Source organism: Scaptodrosophila lebanonensis, unplaced genomic scaffold (assembly GCF_003285725.1).
Source record: "Scaptodrosophila lebanonensis strain 11010-0011.00,11010-0021.00 unplaced genomic scaffold, SlebRS2 tig00000092-arrow-pilon, whole genome shotgun sequence".
NCBI lineage: Eukaryota > Metazoa > Arthropoda > Insecta > Diptera > Drosophilidae > Scaptodrosophila > Scaptodrosophila lebanonensis.
This window is the reverse complement of record NW_022060566.1, coordinates 1670943-1683259: the sequence shown is the minus strand read 5'-3', so window position 1 is coordinate 1683259 and position 12317 is coordinate 1670943. Positions and strand designations below refer to the sequence as shown.

The following is a 12317-nucleotide window of genomic DNA, read 5'->3' as shown; positions in this document are numbered from 1 at the left end:
AAAATATTTATATGTTTTAAAACACGGGGAATTCTTACAAGTTGCGGATAAGCTATTGGTATCCAAAAAATATATATTAATAAAGAAAACCAATTCTGGGAGAATTCACGTAAAGAAAGGTAACGAATATAAGTATATTATTTCATTCAATATTATCATATTTTAGAATACGGGGAATTCTTACAAGTTACAGATAACCCATCACCGGTAATAAAAAGATATCATCATTAAAAATATTTAAATGTTTTAAAACACGGCGAATTCTCACAAAAAAATATATATTAATAAAGAAAAACTATTCAGGGGAGAATTCACGAAAAGAAAGGTAACGAATATATGTAAGTATGTCATTTCATTCCAAATTATCATATTTGAGTTTTTACAAGTTGCGGATAACCCATCATCAGTAACAAATAGACATCATCATTAAAAATATTTATATGTTTTAAAACACGGGGAATTCTTACAAGTTGCGGAAAACCAATCGGTAACAAAAATATATATTCAAATAAAATGAATTTGCTTGAAAAACAAGGCAATTGAACTAGAAATTAAATAGATTTACATTAAAATTCAGGTCAAAAAACTAGTTATTAAAACTAAAGCACAAAATAAAAGAACTTTTAAATAAGCAGCCGGCACGGCCAGAACGAAAATGAAGAATTTTGTTCCACTCTACTTCTATATATTGTTCTCCACAATGTCTAGGGTGTGCCGATAAAATAGCAACACCCCCTTGCGGTTAAGGGGTTGGGGGTTCCTTTTTGTGGCGCTAAGCTGCCAACTTTGTCGATGAAAGGGCTCCTCGGCGACTCTTAATTGCATTTCGTTACGGCATTAAAATATCATTAAATAAAATGCAAGCATTTTGAATTTAAATTCATCTAATAAAGAAGCAGCCACCAATCAATATAAAGTAAGTAAGTCACTTAGTGGCGAAAGGGAGACTGATATCAAATGATGCCGAAAGAAAACATTTCCGATATCAATGGGAGCCAAGTCTAAGTTCGAAAGAATGGAAACTCTCGAAATTCTCTAGCATCTACGGACCGAGAGACTTCAAAAACAAATCAACCCGAAATTTCGCTACAGTATATAATGAAATTTCAGTTGAATCATTGAGATTAGCGAATATTTAGTCGGTCAGAACAACTTTCCTATACTTTTATAAATTGGAAACCAAATTCTGAGAATCTAATTAATTGACATCGACCATCTCGATATTTGCAATCAATCAAAAGCAGCTTCAATATTAGAATTTCCCTTTTTTTTACCAATTAATGTACTTAGTTGCAATAAGGGCTTTGAAGTTGGCGCCAAATCGAGCACTACTTATAGAGTTTCACCAAATGCTTTGCCCGAAGAAACCGCGCATCCGACTCTTCAATCATAATCAGCTTTAATGAGAACTAAAAGAAATGTCGGAACTCTGTCAGTTGGGTTCCAGGGAAAGGAATTCATTAAGAAATATTTAGTGTTTTGCGAAAAGAAATTTATTAAATACTCGGCTTCCGGCTTTCCAATACCAATGCAAAAATATGTAAATGTGATCGATGGATAGTAAAGCGAGTCCTGTTCGGATTAAAGCTGATGCAGAAAAACGTGCCTATATGCATAAATACGAGGAGTACATACATACATATATCGATGACAATACATTGATTATTCCAACCACAACGACAGAGGCATCAACAACAAGGGTATATATATGTAGAAGGGGCAAACAAAATTTGTCGCCAGTGTCGTCTGAGGCAGTTATGAGAGCAAGTTTATGGATGTGGAGGGATCGAGCATGAGGAAGGAGCGCTAAGGACGAGGACTTCGGTTGGCCAAGTTTCTGGGACGGCGACTCTGTCAACATGATTCGCTTTGCCAGCAGACGCCGTTATGTCTCGCAATGTAAACACAGACGCACACAGCTATACATAGGTGCCTACATACTTGTGTGTATGTACAAGTATATATGTATATGAATATACAAGTATATACATCCAAAAACAAGCAGGCAAGTAAACTTTGTGGCAGCAACACCAACAACAGTAGCACGGAGTTGGAGTTGGAGTTGAAGAAGAGAGGAGCAACTAACTGGTTTCGCCACTTTCTGTGTCATATTTTTTTTTTTTTTTTTTGCCCTTCACACTCGTCCTACTTGTGCGTGAGTGTGTGGGTGTAAAAAAAAAAAACAAAAAACAATGAGAAGAGATATCGTATAATTTATTGTGTAATGTTTTCCGTTTGCCGAACGGAATTTTGTTACTCTTTCCTTTTGTCTTTCTGTTTTCGGCATTTGGAGAGTCCGTGGCAGAGCAGAGGAGAGAGCATCAAACATTTAATTGGCGTCTATTATGTCAGATAGCACATCGGATGGGATCGGACCAAGATCGTGCCCAGAGTGACAAAGCCGCCAGGCACGAAGCAGCGCCATCGCCGTCGAACAATGAAAATTGATTTTGAGAAATTTCGCATTGGAAATCTTAAAGGCCGCATCAGCGCATCGTCTGCCTGCCATACAGTACTCTCCCTTCACTGGTCCCCTATCCCGTCCCCTATCCCGTCCCCTATCCAGTCCGTCCTCTCATCCAGTCCCTTCATTACAATGTGGCCAACTCATTACGCATATGAAAAGCTCCCTGGCTCTCTGGTGGCCAACATCAATCTAAAGGCGCCGAGCATTGAACAAAAAGCTATGTTTACACTTAGAAGCAAACCTGTAAACTTTTCAGAAAAATATATATTTTTGCTCTGTTCTAAAAGGGCAATATTTTGAACGATGTACAATATACAAGTATAAAAAGTACACAATATTTTACATTCTTGGATTGTTTGCACTTCAAGTATTTGAAATTGAACCTCAAATGACGCTTTACAGATATTACTTACTTAATTAATAGAATTAAATATTATCCTACAACTTTATCGCATACTTTCTTCTATTATTCTTCTTTCAAATTACCAATTAATCAAGATATTTCAATAGGTATTTTTTTAAACTTCTCCAGTTGGGCATAAAAATGTTGATCTTCACTCAAAAAAAGTCCAGATTTTGGCTTATTGTGCGATCTACAAAAAAAATTAGGTAACTACTTGTATGTATTTGGTGAAAAATTAAATTTGTATAAATATTTGCAGTGTCAACTATTCTTAATAGTAGCATATATGGGGTGACACAGAAATCTCTTTTTCCCAAATTTCTCCTGAAAACCAATTTCCGGTGTCATAGAAATATTTTTTGGGTCGTTTCAAAACCCTCAGCTGTTAGCTCGAGATTTGGTCTAAAATACTAACAAAGACATTTTTCTGCAGAAAAACCATCATGGGAACATAATTCTTATTCTTTTCTCAACCAACTGCACGATAATTATTTCCTTTCGTCTTTGTACTTGTATATTATAAAATTAAGTAATTACTAATCCCTAGTGAAAGCAGTAGCCAAAACAAATGAACAAAAGAGCTGCTAACTTGGTCCTAATTCAACAGTTAATCGTTCGAAATTAATATTTCGCTGAGTTGACTCCTATTATGTAAATAAAATAAATGTTAAAAATAATACTTATATATAACTTAATATTTCTATTTCACATAAGTGCCAATAAAATGTGTATTAATTACAATAACTAGCTGAGTTGGCATGTCAGTTTGTTAAATGCTGTGCATGACAGGGCTTGACCTGATTCGAATACGTTCTGGTCAATGTGGCAGCAGAATTTAGACAAGTACATAAACATTGCCCATATCTGAGAGTACCATGTACTATATATCTACCATTAACTGCTTTCCAGCTTCTTTTTTTTAGGCAGCATAAGCACAATAATAGGATTGCATCATAAAACATTACGCAGTGCCGCCTATTTTCTATTCTCTCGATAGTTAATCTCCCGATAAGACTAATCAATTATATTATTGCATAACAAGTTTCTCTTGCTCGCCACTAAGTATTAAAGATCATACAGATCTGTGAGTATAGCACAGCAAGGTCTTTCTTTTCAAAGAGTTTATAATACTTTAATACATCAATTTATTTTTATTATTTAATGCAATTTATTTTGTTGTTGCTTGTCCCGCTGGGTTCTGTTATAATAATAAGTTTGCCAAACATGTTTCGTCTTCTGAACCGCAGTTGAGAGCCATCTCAGATAGTTAGCTTGAGGAATCGGCGGCCACATCAAGCGGAGTTGCAAACGCAACGCGTCACGCTTTTTTGCTTCTTATTGTTGTTGTTGCTGCTGTTGTTGCCACAGCCATCTAGCCAGCCAGTCAGCCACGCTGTGCGCCTGCGTCAGCGCCTGCGCCAGCGCCAGAATCCCAACTTCAGTTCCAGTTCCACTCGCAGTGGCAGTCTCGGCCCCAATCCCAGTCTGTCCATCATTATGTCAACGCGCTGAATGCGCATGTCAATCAAGATGAAGTGCCGCTGATACGTGGCAGTAGTTTCAGTCCTTGTCCTTGTTGTTATTGTTGTGGCGGTGGTTGTTGTTGTTGTTGTTGTTATAGTAGTTACTGCCCACTCGCTGGCAGCCTTTTAGTCGTTTACAGAGCCTCTGGTGAATAGAGCCGACTATCTGAAGCCTACCTTTCGCTCTTCTGCTCAATTTCTTATTGGGAAGTGCGAGCTCTCTTGAATGAGCTCTAGGAATAATTATTCCAAAATTAATAGATTCGCACAATCTGCAAAGAATATTTATTGGAAGGTGGTTACATTTAGCATTTCACTCTTTCAAAATTAAGTGCACAACTGTCGTACAAAGAACATTTATTTTTCACTCCACATCCTGTCCTTTGGGGCCTTTATCGAGGGAAATAGTTAACACCGTAGTGCCACACAGTTGCTCTAAAAAATATTGTTCTAGGCACAAGCTAAAGAATGCGCTCCCGGTCAAGAACGATCAGAGGTGTTCTGGGATCGCGGCACCAATAGCGTCCCGACCAAATGGCCCGCGTTCCTCATTCCCAAGGCTTTCAATAGTGGAAGCAGTGTATGTCATGATTAAATGAATATTAATATTATCAATTACGAAAATAGCAGACTCTAAAACTCTTCTTTTTTTTCTCAATTGTGATGGCACTACACTCGATCTAATTAAGCAATGGAAATTCGCTAGGAGCTCCTCTGAATAGTCTTTAGGTTTTGATTGGAAAACTAAAATTGTCTAAAAAGTCAACCTCAAATTCATATGGCTTTAATAAATTGCGATCAAATATGCTCTACAAGATATGAAATGCTTAAGCCCTTCGATTTTCCTTATCAGAAGAAAAAAGTATCCGTACGAGTAAGAGTTAATTGTATACCTTGGAGAGAACCAACATTTACAGCAAAATTAGAAAGGTAGTTCAGAAAAGGAAACCAATTTCAAAAATATATAATTTTAATGAAATTATAATAAATTAAATTCATTGCAATATTTTCATATTCTAAATGGATTTCATAAAGTTAAGCATATGTTTATTTTTGTCATTTAAGACTAAGCATTTAATATTTTAAAATAATCTACAATCTATAATATAAGCTGCTTGTCAACAATAAGTGCCATAACTTATAAATACTTGCAGCTCTGGGCTGGTCAACAAAAAAGCAAGCAATAATAATAAAGACGAGCGGAGAAGCTTTCCCAACATCGTTTTCAAATATGGACTGATAGTAAGCTTTTTTTTCAAATTATGAAAAGTTCTTCCAATACTTCAATATGAGATACAGAACGTATTTAAGCGCTTATTATTTATTTATTTGTGTCAACAAACATTGACTGTCGACATAGGAGTAAAATATATAATAATTATAAAAAGCCTTAGAAGGAGGAATCTAATCAAAATACAATAATATCGAATATTATAAAATTATGTGAACTATTGCTTTAGCAGTTACTTGTGTATTCTAAACGCGTAAAGATAAGAAGTTCGCTTCCGTTGTTCTCTTATTGAACTGAGTCTTAAGACAAATTATTTCTAGCAAGAGGTCTCTTTTAATATTCTGCAGTCGCCAATAGGTTTTGATATCTTGTATATATTTAGACATATGTACTTTTGTTAGGGTTATCTAGATATGTCTATCCTTATTGTGTATTATTTAGGCTTAGGCCAGTTTCCACTGGCTAGCTGATATGCTTATGCTCAAAATTTATTTTAATATATTTAAATATAATATAATATTTTATATGAATTTGCTTACCTATAAACCCTCCTATATATATAAATTGAAAATGAATATGAATATATGAATTGAGCCGTCGATATTGTGCTTGTTGAATAGATTTGTTTTAAAGTAATATTATTACGACGGGTCTGTTTAAACCTTCATTCAAACTACGATTCTTCTTCAAAAGTATGTATATTGGTGGCTCGATATCTGGAAGAACGCATTTATGCTTTGCTGATATCTGATGAGTGCTTTTTGGCTTTTGAAGTCGTTTTCGAAGAACCCGCTGCGATGAGCTCTCAAGCTGGACCCGAAGACCGAGGTGAAGAAATCAATTGCAAGATGTTGGGGATTCGTATCAATTCGATTTGAAGCCACTGATGGCACTTGAAAATTAGTCGGAGCCGCCCCTGGCACACGGCAGATAAATACAAGTAAAGGAACATAATGAGGGAAGGTGTGTTGCACATGCCACCTGACTGGCATCGAAGTTGCAGCCAAGTCAGTGCACTTCACTTGTCTGCCATTTGTGTGGAAGTTCCTCGTATTTTCTGTTTTTTTCTGCTTGTTTTTGTTTGTTTGTTTGTTTGTTTTTTTCCATCCTTTTGTTGCTTATTTGTTCAGTAGCTTGTACTTTATTTGGGGCTATAATTTTTTATTGTTTGCCGGCCGTGCGACTTGTTGTCTTCGTGCATTTCTTCCTACTTTCAATTGTTGTGTATTTCTTCAGCATTATATTTTGTTGGTGTATTGCTGTTGTTGTTGTTGTTGTTGTTGTTGTGGCACCCCTACACGACGACTCTGGCGACCCTGACTCGCACGCTTTTATTACGCGATATTTATTCTTGTGTGTCGGAGCTATAAACGTGAAATTTACTGCGGAATGTCATTTAAAGTACGGAACATTTTTTGGCAATATTATTTTTGAGGCATACACACACTCACACACACACTCACAGACACATTCATACACACACCCGCATCCAGGCGGACGCTAACGGTTTCTATGCACGCCAAATGACGCCGGGGCGCAAAGTTCTACAGTTCCAGTTCAGTTTTTTGTCGTATTTTATAATCCTTTTCCTTTTTGGGCTGGCTGGTAGCAACACACAAATACACACACACACACACACACACCCACACACACGCAGGAGTGTGGGAAACAGCAACGGTATTTCGTCTGTCCTTTCCTCGGTCCTCGGTCCTCGGCTCTTGGCCCTTTTGGTACGCCTGTCTTGCCACATTTGTCTGTTTGTCATTATGTCCCCGCTTCCGGATTATATTTTGTTAGCAATTTTGTTTATTTGCACGTCTTAGCAGCTGTCGTTGCCGTTACACACGGCCGCTTCGCCCCCCACCCCACCCTTCCGCCCTTGCTCGCCCGGTCCTTAAATAGGACCGACTCCCAATCCGACACCAACTGCGAGTCCGTGTCCTAGCCAGAGCTGAGGATTGAGCTCGAGCCGCTCGCTCAACCGAAATCCTTTTAATTTCGTCAAGTGGCCTAATACCTTTCCACTAAGTGGGGCTAATCAGCTACCCGAAAAACAGATCCAAATCTGAAACGGATGTCGCCGCTTGTGTTTACAAGCGTCGCTGGCCAATGAAAATAGTGGTGGTGGCGGCGGTTGGAGGGGCAGGTCCAGGGGCATAGAAGCACTGCATTGGCTGGAAATTAATTATTAAGGTATTTCGCAGCCCGTGTCTTACATTTTGGCAACCAACCAGGCGTTTTATATAAATGCACAGATATGAAATAAACTGTCTGGCACTCGAGCGCTCTGAAGGGGGAGGACGAATCGGACGAACAAGCCAGGAAATGCCATGGAATGGCATATCGGTTTGCATCTATACGTCATCCACACCCTACTGCGAGTGTGTTAAATAGTTGAATAGCAACGAATACTTCCAATATTTGAGTGTCTCACACACGCCGCGTGCTGCTACTAAATACTGTCTATATATCGGAGATGCAGATGTGTACAAGTATATGTTCGAATGTATTTCTTGAGTTTATCGAATCAAAAACAAATCATCAAAAAAATTCGCACTGTAATTCGCAGTCGGTAGGATTCGAACCTACGCTCCCAGAGGGAATCTGATTTCTAGTCAGACGCCTTAACCGCTCGGCCACGACTGCTCTTGAAACCGTTAAGATATGAAGTCAACAAAAATATAGTGCTGGGATAAGATTAAAAACAAAATAACTAGAAAAATTTTATTTAAAAAAAATAATAAAATATCAATTGTAATATCCGCAGTCGGTAGGATTCGAACCTACGCTCCCAGAGGGAATCTGATTTCTAGTCAGACGCCTTAACCGCTCGGCCACGACTGCTCTTTAAATAGTTAAAAAGATATGAGGTCAACACAATATATTGCTAGATTTTGATTTTAAAAAAATATATATAACAATTTAATTAAAATATAGTAAAAAAAAAGAGTTATTTTAATCCGCAGTCGGTAGGATTCGAACCTACGCTCCCAGAGGGAATCTGATTTCTAGTCAGACGCCTTAACCGCTCGGCCACGACTGCTGTTAAAAGATCGGCGGCACTACAGAAAATGTGATCACCGGGTGTACTCTGTTTATCTCTGTTAACGCAATGTTAATGACAAACGCAAATGGTAGCACTGTTCGTACATAGGCAGCACTGGGCATTATAGGAAAACAAAATCGATAGTACGAAACAACTTGTGTGCGAATTTCATTTCCTCAAAGTACATTAAGGTCTGCTTCTTAGAAAATGAAATAATAGAACAGAACCGAACAGGACTAATATTTTGATAGGTAGTGCGAGTATGCACTAAAAATGCAATAGAATACTATTACGTCTTGTTTTAAATGAACACTACTTCCTCAAACTGCAATCAGCCCACTAGATCTGATGTGAACTTACGCCATCATCTATCAGAAGCTCTACCTTCTCAAATATATTCGTCTTTAGTTTAAGGTTGTAATACCCAGAAGGTAGAAAGGTTTTGCTTAAGCACAAACATACTATTTAATTTGCAGGCTATAACCTTTACTAGCCCCTTTCAGAATGCTGTCTAACAACTACATTTAAAACTAACTGGCTGACCAACACTAGAATGAATTTATTATATATTCTAATTTATTAGAATAGCTTGCATGCAGAACTATACATTTGTGAAAATAAACCTTTGCATAAAATAAGCGACCCAGATGGTATTAAGTTCATTTAATTAATTTATTAAATATACTGGTGTTTTTTGTAAGAAAATCCCTTCAGGTTTTAATCACTGATTAATTTTGTGATGGAATTTCTTGTTCATAAGACTTGTTCATGAAAAATCAATAAATTTATTAATCAAGATCCCGAAACACTTATGTAGCGGACGCATGGCCAACACTCTTGTTCTGTTTATAAATTGTTTTTATTTTCCATTTAGGCAGTGTTAAGTTGTGCGATTACTGTTATAAGTATAATCAAAGTGATATCTAATTTGAAACTGCTCACATCTGGGGAAGCTCTACAAGTATCATTGGAACAAGTGTGGTGGTCGCTGTCTGAGTGGCCTCTTTGGTAATATCTCGGGCTGATTGCGTGCGTTTAATGACAGCGCTCCAATTAAAGCGGTGCACATTGTCAAAACAGTCCCAGTCCCAGTCTCAGAAAGCACCGAGGAATTGAAATCAAGAAATGCCAGCAAATCACAACAACAGCCATAGCTATAGCAACAAAAGCAATAACAACAGCAAGAGTAACAGCAACAACCACACGGCGCACAGTTGAAAGCTTCAATTTACCACCCATTGTGCTATATGCCAGAAGAGAGCCGAAGGCGCACGCGTCGCTTGTGGCATCCACGCAGAGTTTTTAATATGCAAAAAACGCACGCAGTGCGCTCGCCACCTGCTCCTTCTTGCATAGCCTAGAGATGGCTGCGTGACTGTGATTTGGGAAACTGTGCACGCGCGTAAAGCTTGTCGAACTTGATTGATTTGAAGATCGCTTTCGATTGAACAGATATATGGAGAGAGAACTGTTAAGGTTTAATGTGGAAGGCAGTTCATGCATTAATGCCATTCATTCGTGACCGTAACTTTCCCAATCACAATTAAACAAATAGAAACGCCTATATTTGTTTATTCCTCAAGTTGATCATTAATATATTGTTATTTCAATGAAAGCGTGTAAGGATTCCATGCAACAATGTGGTTTCTTTGCTACAAAAGACTTCTTAGGAACATAGTTGTGAAATAGAAATAGATAAAAGAAATTTGTGAGCAAATTATTTGCATGTTTGAACATAGGAAGTTCTTGTTAAATAAGTACATATGTACAATATTCTTTGAGAATTGCAAAGCGAAAAAGATCGTGCAAAGAATAATAGAATAGTGGTAAGCTTTAATTTACAAATAGAAAGAAGAACATCTTTGTAATACTCAAGTAAAAAAAGTGCCCATTTAAAATATCCATAATAATAAGTTTATTTTTGAAGATAACGCAGCTAAAAGTTTTTAAAAGTTAATGTCAATGGCCAGTCTTAAGTAATAAATATTTTTCTATTTTCAAATGTTTCCTGTTTTGCGCAAGACTTTTGCCTTAGATATATATTTTTAATGAATTACGCGCCCATCTCTAATTTGTGGCAGCAAAAACTGAGGCTCAATGTTGACGGCATCGTGGGTTAAGCAAATTTCTTGATTTAAGATTCATTGCGCCGGTTGACAGATGGACGCACAGAAAGCTGCAGAGGGGGCTGAGAGAAAGAGAAAGAGAGAGAGGAGGAGGAAAGCAGTTTACAGTTTTAAAGTTGAGCAAATCGCTGGAATTAATTGCGAACGCGTGCCACTGATAAGCAGCGGCAGCAGCATCGAAAACATCAACTGCAACTGCAAAAACAAAAACAAAAAAAATAACAAGAAGGTGCCCCTCCAAGACCAAAAACCGAATGCAACAAAAGTTGGGCAACTTTCAAACGGCAACTTCTTGCAATGAAGTCGTCGTACTTGTTATTCTCATTGTTAGTGTTGTTATTGTCGTTGTTGTTGTTGTTGTTGCTGTTGCTGGGCGCGTCTGCAGCTGATACGCCGCAAGGCACAAGGTGCGGCCGTTTCTCACATGTGCACTAAAAGCCACAATCAGAGCCGTTTAAACAGGTACAGCAAATGTTTGGCGCTTTTGTAAATATTTATAAAAATAAATGGAAACGATGGCAAATGCTAATTTTCATTGTTGCTAACAAGAACTATCGATTATCGCTAAAATATAGATTAAAAAATTATCACTTTTTTCGATAAATTTGAATTTGAAATGTTCAGAAAAAAAAGACAATAATTGATTAGAAAATGGTTAAAGATTAGAAAATGGTCACTTTTTTCGATAAATTTGAATTTGAAATTTAAAATGTTCAGAAGAAAAACACAATAATTGTTATTGATAAAAACAGTCAGTGACAGCTTTCCTTGATATTCTATTTGAACATAACTATTAACAACTTTTACTTAGTACTTCTGGCTTAATAGGAGTGTAATTTTTGATAAAAAAAAATAAAAAAATAAATAAATCGATCTTTCACAGCTCTTTGAAGAGCGCTTACAAAATTAGGAATAACTGAATTACCATAACTACTTACTGCCTCAGTCTATAAATAAATAATATATAAATGAAAAGAATAACTTTACAAAAAGGCACACATTTTAAAATTAAGGAAGTGATACACCATCTATATAGTTATATAGCAGCGACTCAAAAGATTGAAGATTGAGGTTTAGGGTAAAGATCTAGCCTTTGATCATACGAATCGTGAAGACTCAATGAATAACCGTGCAAAAACCTGCAAAGAAACAACATCAATTGCTCCCCAACTAAGCTATTCAGTAAAATAAAATATACATATGTACAAAGCGAATAAAACACAAAGTGCTGTCAACCGTTTATGAGTGTGGGAAGTGGGGGAAGTCAAGACCACAAATAGGTATATTATAGTCGACTTAAAGACTTACAGAAAGATAATGTAGTGATGCATCTATTGGAGTGTCGAGCACTGTACTGGGAATGTTGTGTGCGTGCTAGGTGCGAAATCTTCGATGAACGGCAGCCAAAAATGCCAAATGCCAATCAGTTGAAGGTTGGGCTGCTAACTGCAACCGAAACTGCAGCTTGAGCTGCGTGGCAAAGGCAAAGAGTTACATATATTTGGGTTCTGGGGATGCAGC

At 37.2% G+C, this 12317-nt stretch overlaps 3 non-coding genes across 3 annotated transcripts; all 3 read right to left on the bottom strand.

Annotated features, from left to right (window-relative positions):
- Positions 1 to 8188: 8188 nt before the first annotated feature.
- Positions 8189 to 8270, bottom strand: Trnas-aga. Its single transcript has one exon. It is a non-coding gene; the product is annotated as a tRNA-Ser (tRNA).
- Positions 8271 to 8386: 116 nt separating this feature from the next.
- Trnas-aga lies at positions 8387 to 8468 on the bottom strand. The gene has a single exon. It is a non-coding gene; the product is annotated as a tRNA-Ser (tRNA).
- Positions 8469 to 8585: 117 nt separating this feature from the next.
- Trnas-aga lies at positions 8586 to 8667 on the bottom strand. Its single transcript has one exon. It is a non-coding gene; the product is annotated as a tRNA-Ser (tRNA).
- Positions 8668 to 12317: the final 3650 nt, after the last annotated feature.